Source organism: Halyomorpha halys, unplaced genomic scaffold, assembly GCF_000696795.3.
Source record: "Halyomorpha halys isolate HHAL.00 unplaced genomic scaffold, Hhal_1.1 Scaffold1778.1, whole genome shotgun sequence".
Classification (NCBI taxonomy): Eukaryota; Metazoa; Arthropoda; class Insecta; order Hemiptera; family Pentatomidae; genus Halyomorpha; species Halyomorpha halys.
In genome coordinates, this window is record NW_027108754.1 from 39,140 (window position 1) to 54,181 (window position 15,042).

Here is a 15,042-nt window from a genome sequence, read left to right on the forward strand (position 1 = left end):
TTATTTTTAATTCTTTAAATTTTATTATTTTACTCTAAGTCACTAGAACCTCTTTTTCAACGTCAGTTGTATAATTTGAAAGGAACTTGTTCCAAAAATATAGAATATTATTATTGTTAGTTTTTGGTTGCGTAAAAATCATCACTATGATAAATTAACTTTTATAAGTCAATGTTAAATTAATTACTTGAACAAAATTTAAATACTTTACATATAGTTAGAATGAACTGGATTTCTAATTAATGAAGTTTTTACGGAACATAATTTAGAAAAGTAATAGTGAGAGTGATAATAATTGCATATTTGTTTTTTTTGTTGTAATATTATACCGGCAAATCTACATTCCATTTATGTTCCATAATCGATTATACGTAAAATCAATCAGTAATTAAATTCATCAAAAATAAATAATCCAGGTACAAGATAAAAAGGAACTATGATAGCATAGATACAGATATATGATACCATTACAATGACCTAATCATTAGTGAACGGGACAGGAGGCAGACAAGAGAGAGACTATTAAACCAGACAGCATCCATTTCATCATTATCTCCGGCTATCCACCCTTCCTATATTATCTTATCAATCCCAACCAGCTCTTTCCTTCCTTCCTCTATCAACCGCAAATGTATCCTTCCTTGTTCTCAGTTATCCGCTATACACTTCCCCTTCATTTTAAAAAAGATGTGAAAAAGTTGAAAACTATGTAGCAAATATTTACAACACTAGGTTAGATAAATCCTAACTGAAATAACTATTTATAGATCTATAGTATTTTTGTTTTAAAATTAAAATAACCGAAATGACAATAAAACATGAAAAATATCTTTTTATGTAGTAACCTATATTTTAAAATAAACAAGTGGACATTTTTGAATAATTTTCATTCGATATACTATAATAACGATATTTGTATAAAAGCAGCTACATACAACATTACAAGCGAAACCACCCTATTAGGTCCAAATAGTCCTTTCCTTGTTGCGCAACAATAGAAGTTTACTTCTTGTTAACTGAACTTAAACAGTTAAAACTTGAGTATTTAGCAAATTAAATCTAAAAGGGAATAAGTTACCGAATCAAAGGTTAATCTAGCCTAGGATTTATTCTAAACCATTATTTAACTATTCCTATACTAAAAAAAAAATGCTCACATCAACCTATAGTCAACTATATTATTTTTTATTATGATTTATTCAAGCGCTAACTCCCTTTATAAGCGCGAACTCATTTATTCAAAAATTGATAGATTAGGGTAGGTTTATTCTAAAAATAATCTAACCACCTGAACTAAGGAAACCTGTCCTATAACTTCTCTGATCGTAAATACGAATACAGTATTGTCCATACTCTGCATACCATCAGGGATGTAGAGATCATAACGGTAACGTTTATATAGAACACAAACTCATTAAAAGAGGAACGATATTTCTCTCTATATATCACACACATAATATAGTTTAAAATATTTCGACTATTTTTTTATTGTATCTACAGAGAACGCAAAGAAACAAAATAAATATGAAATTCCACTGATACAAGTTTTCACCGTACAAGGTCTATGAACAAAACCTAAATACCTGCTTCTATTAACTACTACACCGTCGACCATGGAATTATAAATTTCTGTGAAGTACAGACACAGTATCTCCTGCCAAATACGTGACCCCGTTGTAAGTCGGAAATCGATAAATGAAAAATTCAAGGGCCTGAAACCCGACGAAGGATAAAAGGAGAAAGACAGTGAGACATAAAAGAGCGTATAAGAGACAGAGGAAGACAAAGAGAGAAGGAGGAAGGGGGAGGTTTTATCCATTCATCACCTGTCGTGTCGGCTATGTCCTTGAGAGGCCAACGACCTCATCCACTTAACAGATCGTCAGCTGTCTCTTCTCACCATCTCTGTCCCCTGTTTCCAATATTTTGAACCTTCTCCAGTTTTGCGTACATCATTTTATTTTTTTAATTAATGGAGCCGTTGAAAATTTTTTAACCATAGGGAATAAAAAATAATATAAAGAGGAAAACATTTTTTTGACGACGACATAAATATATATATATATATATATATATATAGTGGATTACTAAAAATCCAGAACAGATACAACCATACATTAAATACAACACAGTTTCAAGATTGAATTGGACCATTCTACAAGTTGAACCTAAGGACGAAATATCTGGATTCCAGTTATACTTAGCCTTTCAACCCAAACACAAATATTATTCATTATATCTAGGCTAAAATTTGTCTTTTTTCTACATATATCATATTTTTCTCTATGCATTTTAAATTAGATTTGAGAACATTTTAATTATCTTTCAAACGAATATTCAGACAGTAATGGGAAATAAAAAGTTTTCAAATTATTCGAAAAACAGAAATGAATAAGTTTCCATGCCAATCTCCATAAAATAATTAAAAAATATAAGAAATATTGGTCTGGTACGAAAAAATAAATATAACTAATAATGGTCCGATTTACATTTCTTTTTTTTTTTTTATTAATACGACATAATACTGATTTTAATGACCTGCTAATGCCATTACCTATAATATTTCTTGAAACGTTATATTTTTGACCTATACCACAAATAAAATTTACTGTTAGTCAGAACTTTTTTTTATCTTGTTACTGTGCACTACATATGAAATTTGCAAGCGCTCTAAGGAGAGGACTCCTCTAGTTTACTAAACTTCTTTTTTTTTGAGACAAAATCCTATAAAGTAGAAAAAAATAAAATATAAAATTAGGCCACCCACCAAATTCTGGAAACGCTTTTGCTTGGATGCAGTAGGCATAGATGTCTTGTAAATAAACAATTTGATCTAATCACAATACATTCCTAGCCGACAAGAAAAAATAGTTGTTGTTTTTTCTCTCTGGACTTAAATATAATTTTATGGGAGTGTACTCTCAGAAAACAACCTCATTAATTTTGAACGAAGTAAAAGAAAATACTTATAACAATATTTAGGTCTCATAAAGCAGGTACATCTTTCCCGGATGCGGCCATAAAAATCATATCCAACTAATACAAAAATAATATCCACTCGATGATTATATGAATATGAAATCTGTATCACTGATAAAATAATCTTTGTTTCTTCTAAAGGTTCAACAATTTTCGACGGCCAAATAAGGCCATCGCAAACTACAGAAAAATATAGATAATTATTAATTTTTTGTTTATTCAACGTTTCTAGCTTTATTTTTTTTCCATTATCACGTTTTTGTCCTTAAAAGTTTCAGTTACTTTCTTCAATAATGTAAATTTGCAATTATTTAAAACATAAAACTGTAATTCTTATAAAAAAAAAAAACCAAATTCATTGCTAAGAATTTGGTAATATATAATATTTTAGATGGATGGGGTAGGTTCCATGATTTTGTGGATATAGGTTTTGAGGGTAGTACCGTTAAAACTTCATTAGGTTCATTGGTTTATATTATTTAATATATAACACTATTAATACTAAAAATACAAACTTGGTTTATATAAATATTGATAAATCAATGATAGCAAAAACACAATCGACTCGATTTAAAACTTCAACGGTTTTAATTTGCTTACAACCTTTTCAAGTTTAACTTTAAGTGCTGTAAAAATACATTGGTTAATAAAACTAATTTATTGCGATCAAATCAAAGTAAAAAGCAGAAGTTACAGACACAATAAAATAAAATAGACATGTTAGAGTGTACGGAATGAAGATAAAATTAGAGTCGAGGCAATCCGACAGGAGTTGCAGAGGAGATGTAATAAAGCCCTTTTCCCTTTAACTTTCACTTGGTTCATCCGAATCCAAATGCTCTCTATTTGTCTTCTCTTAACTGCTAATTGAACTTGGTAATTTCCTTCTCTTACTTCACTGTCTCATTATTTACATTCCTCTCTGTCAGAATTATTCGTCTGTCCTTGATAAACATGCTCTCTGCAACTTCAGGAAGTTATGAAAGTAAGTCATTCTGAGCAACTCTTACAATAAAAGTTAACAAATCATGAAATCCAATCACGAAATCGAAGAAATCGTGGACGATGATGAGAGAATATAAGAGAAATTTACAGAGTATACTAAAGATGACATTGCTAAACCGACAAGAAAAGTAACAAAAATCACAAATGCAAATTTTCGAAAAAAAAACAACTAGAAAGAAAATACTATAAAACTTATATATTTCGGGAAAAAAAAAAAAAAAAAGTAAGCCGGTTTTATTTAATTATTGAAGTTCTGAGATACTTTTTTACTGTGGGGATTCGATATAAGACAAAAACAAAGGTTTCTTTCTATACATTAAAAAATTCTATATATGATTCTTTATATTGCAGAATAAATATAAGGTTATTATTTATACGTCTACATTAACAAAAAAAAAAAAATCTAATAAAAATAGTTGAAAATGAGAAAAAGTAAAGTATAGAACATATAACAAACAATAAAAAATCATTACATTATCTTATTATTATTATTGTTTGCATAGTCATGCCATGCGAACACATTATTATGTACGTTTAGCTCAATTTATTTTTTTATTTGTAATTACTTCTATCCTCACTGCGGTAAAAATTAATAAAAACAAACTTTTACACAGCAACGCTTTAGATATTTTTAACTCGTCCATATTTTATTAATTAGTTTGGTATATTTTGAAAATATTCCAAAACTCGACCTATCTCATTCAGTCCTAAATCATATTTGCCCCATAGTTCGAATAGCGGTATAAAAATTCAATTATCAAAAAAAAAAAAAAAAAAATCAATTGACAAAACAAATTATCGTTTATGTTCTAATTACATTACATACCAACACCTAAATATTTTAAACTGTTAATTAATTAATAAAAAACAACTAATTAATGTGGTTATATTATAAATTAACCCAACAGACTCAAATATTTTTTTTTAAACTATTGTCAGCATATATACAATTATACGAGTAATGAATGAAGAAACATCACCTTGAATATATCGACAAAGCACTTTATTATGAATGAGAAAAGCTATTTTTGAAATGAGGAAGGAGACATAGATAAAGATAGATATAGACGAGTAGAAAATACTATGACTAATAGCCCGTGATTCATTCATAAATACGGTATATTTTAAGGTCAGTTACAAGGTGAGATCTGTTTACTATTGTTTTTAGAGTTCCACTGGCTAAGGCCCCACTCTCAGGCAGTCTGATTAGGAATGTCATACAGGCCTGGTATACTCTGAGCGCCGTACAACGAATAATGTAATCACTTCAACCTTAAATCTAATTCTTAAAGAAAGAAGTGTAAATATATCTAAGTATGAAATTATTTTTTATATAATGCTAATATATTAAGAGAAAAAAAAACCTCTGCAAAATAATATACAATTTAAAAAATACACTTTTTAAAACAGTAATAGGGCAGTAATAAAGCATTGAGTTTAGTTTTTCATTAGTGAACGTTGTTAAAATTAAAATTAGTTTATTTGGGTTAAAATTACAAATGGAACAATTTTGTATTATAATGACAATACAAATATAAAATTAATTTTTTTTTTCATAACTTACTAGTCAAATATATTTCACTTCATAAAATCCAAATTTGAAATAAAAACTAAGTAGTTTTTTCTTTAAATCAACACAAAACATAAACGGATTCTCTACGGATCTGTGCAGGATCTGAACTACATCCAGATATAATTATCACCAAATGACTTTATAATTAAGTTTTTGAAATATTAAGACAAAACTATAACAAAAAAAAGAACAGATAAGTTAGAAGAAGCAAGCGAAGTCTTTTATTTTTAACCTGTTGTAGTTAAAAATAAGTTTATTATTTTATGTATTCACTAATTAAATTAATTAACATAGATTAATTACCCTAGCTACCCTAAGGAAAAGTGAATATAGAAAATTGGCACTTCCTCTTAAAAATGAATTATTTAATTAAAAGCTTAGTGCATTTACTCTAAATGTTTGAAATACATGCTTAAGAGTTTTAACAGAAAAAAATGGCATTTCTTATTAAAATATTTATGGAACTTCCTCTGAAGTTTTGATTACTCAAAACTACTTTTTCGACTTACAACACTTATTCATTTAACAGTTCAAATGATTTGTTTTTTTGTTTTTTTTTGTAACTTCAAATAGTTTCTTTCAATTGTAATATAATAGGGATTTAAAAAAAAAAAACTTTAGAAGTCTGCAACTCATTTTAAAGTTGGGAAACGTGGACAAAAAAGAAAAGAAATCGACGTATAATACATGATTTCATTTCTGCAATTACAACAGAAGATCAATAAATAAATGTTCGTATAAAATAAGATATATGAGGAAAAAAATATTCATTATTAGAAAAAATTGGTATTCATAAGGTAACAGCTTACGAAGATGGTTCATTTTATATTGGTAAAATATCAGGATAAATGTTTTTATCTTATAGATATGAATTTAATATACTTAAGAAAATGAGATTCGGTCAATATTAAGACAATTAGATATTTTAGAAACATTGGGATAATAAAATAAATAATAAGATAGCTGGGATAAATGAATTAACGGTGAAAATTTACGAGAATCAAATATACAACATACAGTGAAGAAGAATTGTAATAAAGGAGTAGATTTTCAGAAGAAGTCACATTCAATAATTGTTAGAACTGTCAGTCTCGTACAAATTTGTCATCATAAGTCAATTAACAAGACGGATCTCAGGATTTCGGAAACTGAACAGCACAGCTAAGCCTATAAATTGAGTAAAACGATCAGAAGATTTATTTTCAGCCAAAAACTTCAACAAATAATTCGAAGGAAGGCGCAGAAGAAAGGCCATTGGTAACGAAGTAATTGAACCGTTAAATTCAGACACGGCAATTAGGAAGGGCGAACAGAGTTAGAGTCAATCAGTTGCTAAGTGACTGGCAGGGAAAGAGGACAAAGAGGGGTAGGCTACAAGCGACATAACTGACAAACACCAGCAATTAACAGTAAATTAGGGAAAGACCTAGCGCCCTGTCATGCGGGGTTCTAGCGCCCAATTAACATTTTCTCAAATACTCTAAACTTACACTACAGTGAATACATTTTTTTGTATACAGAAAATATTATAATTGTGCGTGATTGACTTAGAGATTTGCAGTTTCACAATTCATAAAAAAAAAAAAAAAAGTTTTAATAAAGGATACTCAATATTTTAGTCGAGCAGACAGGGATTAAATACTTTTTTGTAATTTTTTATTTAAAAAAAAAATATTTTTCCCTTTATTTAGCATCCTCTTTAAATGGTAGTCGCTTAACCCCTCAAAACGTAGAACATCTAATCTAGCTTAACGCTTTAAGTCAGGGTCGAGATTCAAAAGGATATATCCCAGTAATAAAAGGACTGTACAATATTTTACAAACGTTTATTTTGCTATAACACAACGTTTCAGCCACTATCATTTTAATCAAAACGCACAATCCACAAGTTTAAGACCCAAAACGTTTTTGTACGGTTTTTTAAAATATTATGCAAGGTCTCTATTATTGTTAGTACTATTTTCACATTAAAAATAGGGAATAATCCAAACTGCTTGAAGAAGAAAATGAATCTTCGAAAAAGCATTCCATTTTCGAAAAACAAAAATTAAAATATTTTTAGGCGATATTTATACACGTCTTGAAAAATTTGCTTTTTTTTTTTTTTGTAAATTCAGTTTCACATAATTGTAAAAGTAATTTGGATTTATTTTTTTTAAGCATAGGTATACACGTATATACATGCATCATATATTGAATAAAAATATATTTTATTGACAAAATAACTTTAAACATACAAAGAACAGTATTTTCAGTCTTTGCGGAGTCTTAGCCATTTGAATCAAATTAAAATTATTAAAAAAAATATTACATTAACACATCTGTACTAGTTCCTAAAATATCTCTACTTTAGATGTTTACGTCTAAAACAAATTAATATTGGGCATCTAATTCATATATTAGGGTCAGCGGTAGCAGCGTGGTAACGCGCCAGCCTACCAATCCACTGATTCAAATCCCGGTCCACCCGGGCTTTTTTCAAGCACAAAATAATGCAAAACTCACTGACAACCTCCCCCCGGGCATTTGTGGGGCCCGTTAGCCAATGGGTGGCACTCACAAAAAATAGGCGTGAGAGTGACGAAGCCACCCTGCGAAAAAACACGTCAAGAAACGCGCCATGTATTCCCTAATACTGGGAATATTACCGCCTAATATTGGTAAATTCATCGCGCGAGGACTTAGGCCTGCATGGTGTGTTGTGCCCATAACATAATAATAATAATTCATATATTATGGTGAACATTGCAAGAGGAACGTAGGTGTGAGAGTTAATAACAATAAATAAGAAATGAACAGTTAATGTTAAAAGTATATAAATTATTGTTATTATTTATGAGATTACTGTAATTTTGTGTACAGATTTCGTACTTTATTAGCGGAGAATAACTGAATAATGAATAACTTTAAATTCCATTACATGATTTATTATTGATTATTTATCACCTATTATGTATTATTATTTATTTGTCAGATATAGTAATAAGATATTCATATCGAAACTATGCTTTTAAATGTTCATATGATATGCCATATTATATCGGTAAAGTTTCATTGCTTAATAAATGAAACAATGAATAATAATTTCATCAATTAATAATATTTTACTTTTAAGTTTTAATTTTATTAAATAAATACTATATTCGTATGTATATACAAACCTTAGTGTACGGGCCCGTATGAATTTTATTCTGAAAAATTACTTTCTATTTATTACTCCTTTTCTGTTTGTTCATACATTATATTTAATTTAAATAATATAATTATTGTTCAGTTTACTATTGAATGTTTATTACATTTATTTTACTGTTAAAAACGTACATTTCTTGAGCCTTTAAACCCTATAAAGTTTGTTCATAATCTGTACTGTGAAAAGTTATAATATCAAAACATGAAAAATGGTCAAAATACAAAATTCAATTATTTATTTTTTTTATTATACAAAATCATGTAATAGATAGGTGCTAAGTCGGAGATTTTTATGAAAAATTCCCGCCTTCCACGAAACGTCAAAAATAGAGAGATAATTCAGACAAAAATTTATCATTTAAACATTTATTACAAAAACTAATAAATTGTAATAATTTAACACTGAATGATAAAAAATTTAATTACATTTTTTGTGACATTAATTCTTTTTAAGCAATCCATTAATAATTATGGATTCCGAATTACAAGGACGAACAATAAAAAGAATTAAAAAAATATTGATAATATAACAATAAATAAAAATAAAATAAATAATTTAGTACATAATATATGAAAAATTATTTAATAAAAAAGAACTATGAACTATCTTTTGGGATGTTAATTGTTTTCTAATTAAGGAAAGCTAATTTAGTTAATTTATTTTGCACCATTGAGGGAATCGTTCCTCATAATTGTATTTTTTTCAAATAATAAATTTTAGAATTAAAAGGATAAAAATAAAAAAAGAATTAAAAAAAATTATCAATAAATAATATTAAATTAAAACAAACCATTAAAACGTTAATGAGAGAAACAATATTCAATAAAAATAACTAACGTGAGGAACTAATTTATACATTTATTATTTTATTTTTTTTTATATTCATTTTACTGATCATTTATAATTATAAATGTTAGCGTAAAAAAGATAAAAATAAAATGGAAAAATTACTCAAAATATTATTAATATAAATCATAAAATTAAAATACATAATTAATTCCTGACAGAAACAACATTAAATCAAAAATAACTCATAAGGGAGAGAGGAAGAACTAACGACTAAAACGGCCTACCGAAAAGCAATAAAACATAACAAGGAAAGTTAAATTTTTCTTTATTACTGCTATAAATTACTTCAATTACTAAGAGGCAGACAGACAGGCAGTAATTGCTGTTGGTTGCTAGAGCTCCTAGCCCATTAGGCAGCTTGCTAACGACGCTCAAGAATTAGCACCCTTAGGACTTCCACTTGCTCGGGGTCTCCTCTTCGTTAAATATGGTCAGCCATCGTTAATAGCTCCGGGGCACCGAGTTCCACGTCAAGGCTAGAGTCATTTTTCACGTTTAAACTAATTCTCAATATGAAACTTAGACCTGACGTAATACAATTTCTGGAAATAATAGCTAATTAAATCTTTTCAAAAAAATATAAGTAATCCTTTTAAACATTTTAATTTAAAAAATAATTCAAAATAACATAAACCTCCTAACACCAAGGGTGCATGACACTTTAAAGAAAAATAATAAAATGAAGATACAGTCTTAAATTATCAAAATTATTAATTGACAACTAATTTATAGTAACAAAAAATAATCATGACTTCTGACTAATATTCCATTAGTCCAAGTCTTTATTAACAACTAATTGGAAAAAATAATTTTTCATTTCTCAGTACTTACGACTAAATATTTAGTCGATAATAAATAATCTCTCTATTATATACAAAAGCTTTTAATGATCACAGTGTAATATTTTATTTTACACATGATCACAGTTTAATATTTCATTTTACAAATGATTTGGAATAATAAAAAAAGAGTTGTAATAAGTTTAGCTAAGATTTGATCAAGTAGTTTAATTTAATTGAGTTACAATGAGTAAAACTGTTATTTTGGTCCGCTGTTAACTGAACTGGGGATACCCCATAGTGATTAATAATTTATTTGTAGTAATCGTAAACTATTAAGTACACATAATATTAAAAATTAAAAATCCGTTTCTAGAATCTTCATTGATAAATGGTTATATTTCTCACACTTAATGATAAACCAAAGAGAAAATAATCATAATTCGTATTTCTTCAGGACTTCACGTTAATAACAGAAAATATCACTTTAATAAAAAAAATAAATAAATAAATGTACTTTATTTGAAAAAAAATATTCAACCAATTTTTTATACAATTAAAATTTTAGTTTTAAATTAATCACTAAAAGATGTATTCTAATTTTTTTAAAAGAATTTTTAAGACAAAAATGTTGATCTTTATTTTATTGGGATTGCTTTTCAACTAATATAAAAATACTTCATCAAAACAAAAACATTCTGCCGTTAAGTACCACATAATGTGTATAATTGCATTTAACTTGGGTAATAAATTACACATTTAAAATAAAACATTCAATAACTTCAGAACGCCATAATAAAATTATACTTATCCCAACACGAGTAAATTTGAAGAAAACTGCTATCTCACAATAACTAGTGTCTTTGGCTACTCAATTTTTCGACGTAATTTGCTTAAAAATTGACCGATAAAAACATAATACAGTTAGTAATGAAATCTTATTTTAATTTCAGTATTCAAATTATTCAAGATCTTTTTCACTTTAGCCATTGCTCATTATTATTTATTTTTATTGTCATTTCCATGTTATCTTTCCATTTTTCTTTAGATTTTATATAATTTACAATGAAAATATAACTTAGCAAATCAGAAGATATTTTTTCCTTAAAACGGGTTAAGTAATATCAAAATACGTTTATTTAGTAAATATAGTTCTAAGGGACACAAATACCTAGAATAGAAAAAATTAAAAGAATAAAAAAAAAGTGTAAAAATTTTTCAATGTTCGAAAATTGTATATTTAAAATGTTTAAACGTTTCTCCTGTATTATGTAATATGGGCCATTATAGAATAAAAGCAATAATATGTTAGGTAACACACAAAGTATTAGATAAAGACATATAACGTTTTATTTATTAATAGCATCTGGCTAGAAGGCCAATACATTAAGTCGTATAAAATGACCTGAGTCCCACAGAGCCTTTGGATAGAATGTTTAGGATAGTAAAAGTTTTAACTTGTTTATTAAATTATTAATTATTATTAAGATATAAATATTTATTACTTACTAAGCTAGCGTATAATTTCTGTCTGTTATCTCCGAACTTTATACTAATTTATGTTATATGAATACACGGCCAATAAATCATAGTTGTTTGTAAGATGTTCGTACCAGCAGTACAATTTACATAGCTGTTAGAAACAAGATTGAAGGCTACTTGTAGCGGATATAGAAATGTTGATTTCTACAACACAGCAGCACTATCAATCAATCCCCAGTAACAATCTGTGTTAGATAAATCAATTCGACAATGTTGGCCAACGTGTCCTAACAAGGAAGTCATGTAAATCACTAATATCAACAAGCATGGCATAGCTTCTGTTATATCGATCAATATGACACCACATAACTTGACCTCATCACGCACAAAACAAGACAAAGCATCAAGTACATTACGAATTTCTGGAGGGGCAGGTTATATACGGAATTTTAACGAAAAGGAAGTGCAGTTAACTATGCATGCAAAGAATCACTTTTGGCGTATTTCAATTTAAATTTGTAACGATGAACTGTTCATTTACTAATTACTAGCAAAGCGTTAAGAATGCACTAATAAATTATGAAAAAAGGAGACAATTAACAACACTCCGATGGTTCATAATGAATTATTTTCCTCCCACAACATCGGAAAATTAAATTTAAAATACTTTAATTTGAGATGGAATCAATCCTTGTACGTAAAATCTGATAAATATCATAACAATCAGAGAAAATGTTCCCAATTGGTCGATTATAATTTTTTTTCACATTTACACTTATCCCTTGTTTATTATTAACAATGAGAGATATTTAATGATTTCAAATAAACAAAATTAAATGTACTTTATTAATTATATAAGAAGAAACCATATTAAAAAATTTCAAAAAGTAGGTTAGATTTATTTTTAGCATTATTTGGAACCCTTAAATTAAAATTATTATACAAATCAATACAAAAAAGAAAGTTTTTGGAGGTTTTTTTTTTTGTTTTGTTTTTAAAGAATGTCTAGTAAAATTTGTTTGTCCAAGAGAACTTTGTATTTTTCTTATTAGAAGATTAATAGTTGACCAAATGAAATAGATTGTATGTAAATATTTCGAGTAGCGATTAATAAAGACACAAAATTATTAAAAAAATAGTTTTTTTTTTACTATTTTGTACCTTTATTGACTGCAACACGGATTATCTCCCTATAATCGATTGCATTTTTCAAGGAATAAAAAAAATAAAATAAGCAGGAGTAATATTTTGGAATTATCCTGAAGATTTTGATGACAAATAGTAGAAGTAATCGATCATTTAAAAATTTCTTGACTCGTGTTTTTATATATATGTATATATAATTTTGTATTATTTTATTCTGATTATTTCAGGTTCGAAAGATTCCATAATTTATTCAGATATTCCATATTAGGTAGATACCCTGCAAGTGAAAGATGAATCTCCTTTCAGAAATTCGTCCGTTAAGAGCTCCAAAATTGAAGCTATAGATGATATGAATACACGATGCTTCAATGCCAAAACTAATTTATAGTTCATGATTAGCTGCTCTAATATTAACTACCATAATCGACTCGTTAACAGGAAATGCTTGAGAGACAGTTCTGAGAACCTGGTAACGAATGCCAGGTACACTTGAGTAGGCAAATAACACCAAGATATCCCTTCCGGTTCTCCAGAGATAGTTGATGGTATACCGGAGCGGTGTAACCTGTCAACCTAATCGGGTTACAGCCTGGCAGTCGTTGTCCTCTTGAATATTTCACTGAGGGGGCACCTTAGATCCCCTTACAACTTTAACAGCATCAGCGTCTGTCTACCTCGGGGAGACGCTGAATCTTGCATCTTCAGCATCAACGGGGATGTTAGTTAAAGTTATAAAGGGGCAACAAGGTTTCTCCGTTAAAGGATAATGGTGATAAAGCTCAATGGATTATGGATGCGAACCAATCCAATAAATTATCAAATAATGAAGGTGTAAAAGTAATGAATAATTTAAAATTTGAACAAATTAATTGTACTGGCAAGAAATGTCTATTTTTTCAGAGAGAAAACCGTTTTGTATGTAATAGATATTTTATTTGTGATCTAATAAGGATATATTAGAAGATTATTAATTAACAGAGTTTAATTACTCGAGAAAGAAAGTCTGTTTAGTGGTCAAGACTATTCATAATGCACTAACGTTTTTCGCTGTACACTGCAGAACTTCATCTGGGCTAAAACAAGATATAAGATAACAAATAATATTGAATATTAGTTGAACAATAAGAAATATTGTTAAGAGGGTATGAATATAAGATGAAGCAGAATAAAATGTTAACTATTGTAGTAAAATATAAACAACCAATAGTCCAAATATTAAATTTTTTTTACAACATGTTTTTAGTCCTGATGAAGCCCTGCAAAGTAGGGGAAAACATTGATACATGATAAATAATTTTTAATTAATTGAGCTACTTTTTTTGACAACCACCATGACTATCCTCCTGTACAAACAATACAGTAAAAAAATATTTTGGGTTACAACGAGACACAGTATACTATTTAATCTGGATTAAATATAATACAAAAATGTTTTTATTTTATTTAATTTCGATTATAATTTTCTTAATTTTATTTCCTCATTACAACAAATTATCAGAATAGATATTTTCATTTATTTTTACCAATTGTCAATTTTATTGTTCTTATCCATGTCTCTTTTACCTCTCAATCATCTCATATTTCTCTCTTACAACGATCCATCACAATTATTCACTTTATTTTAAGAGTTTTACCTAAATTTGACAACTAACAGTACGTACATATAAAATAAAAATAATAAAAACAAAGTTATGAATAAATAAACACTTGAATATTAGTATAAATGTTAATAAATTGAAATGAGAAAAATAGTGAAAACGAGTAATTAAGTTGGAAACCCATAAAAAAGTTTAAAATAAGTGAAAAATAAAATATTCAATACAAATCAATTTATCATTTTGTATAGTTAATTACTGGCGCAACAAATTCAGTTATATTTCTCTGACATCGTGAGGAGAATATAAAACCTTGGAATTATACCGACGATATGGTTTGATTCGAAGCTCTTTTTTTTTTTTTTTTTTTTTTTTTGAAATTGATAGATTTATTTATTGATAGATATTACAATCTGCCACACAGTTGTGGGCAATAGGTAATAT

General features: G+C 27.8%; 1 protein-coding gene across 2 annotated transcripts in view; it reads right to left on the minus strand.

Moving 5' to 3' along the window:
• Positions 1–15,042, minus strand: part of LOC106690617 (trithorax group protein osa) — a 157,171-nt gene that overhangs the window by 14,133 nt on the left and 127,996 nt on the right. The gene's annotated exons all lie outside the window — the stretch shown is intronic.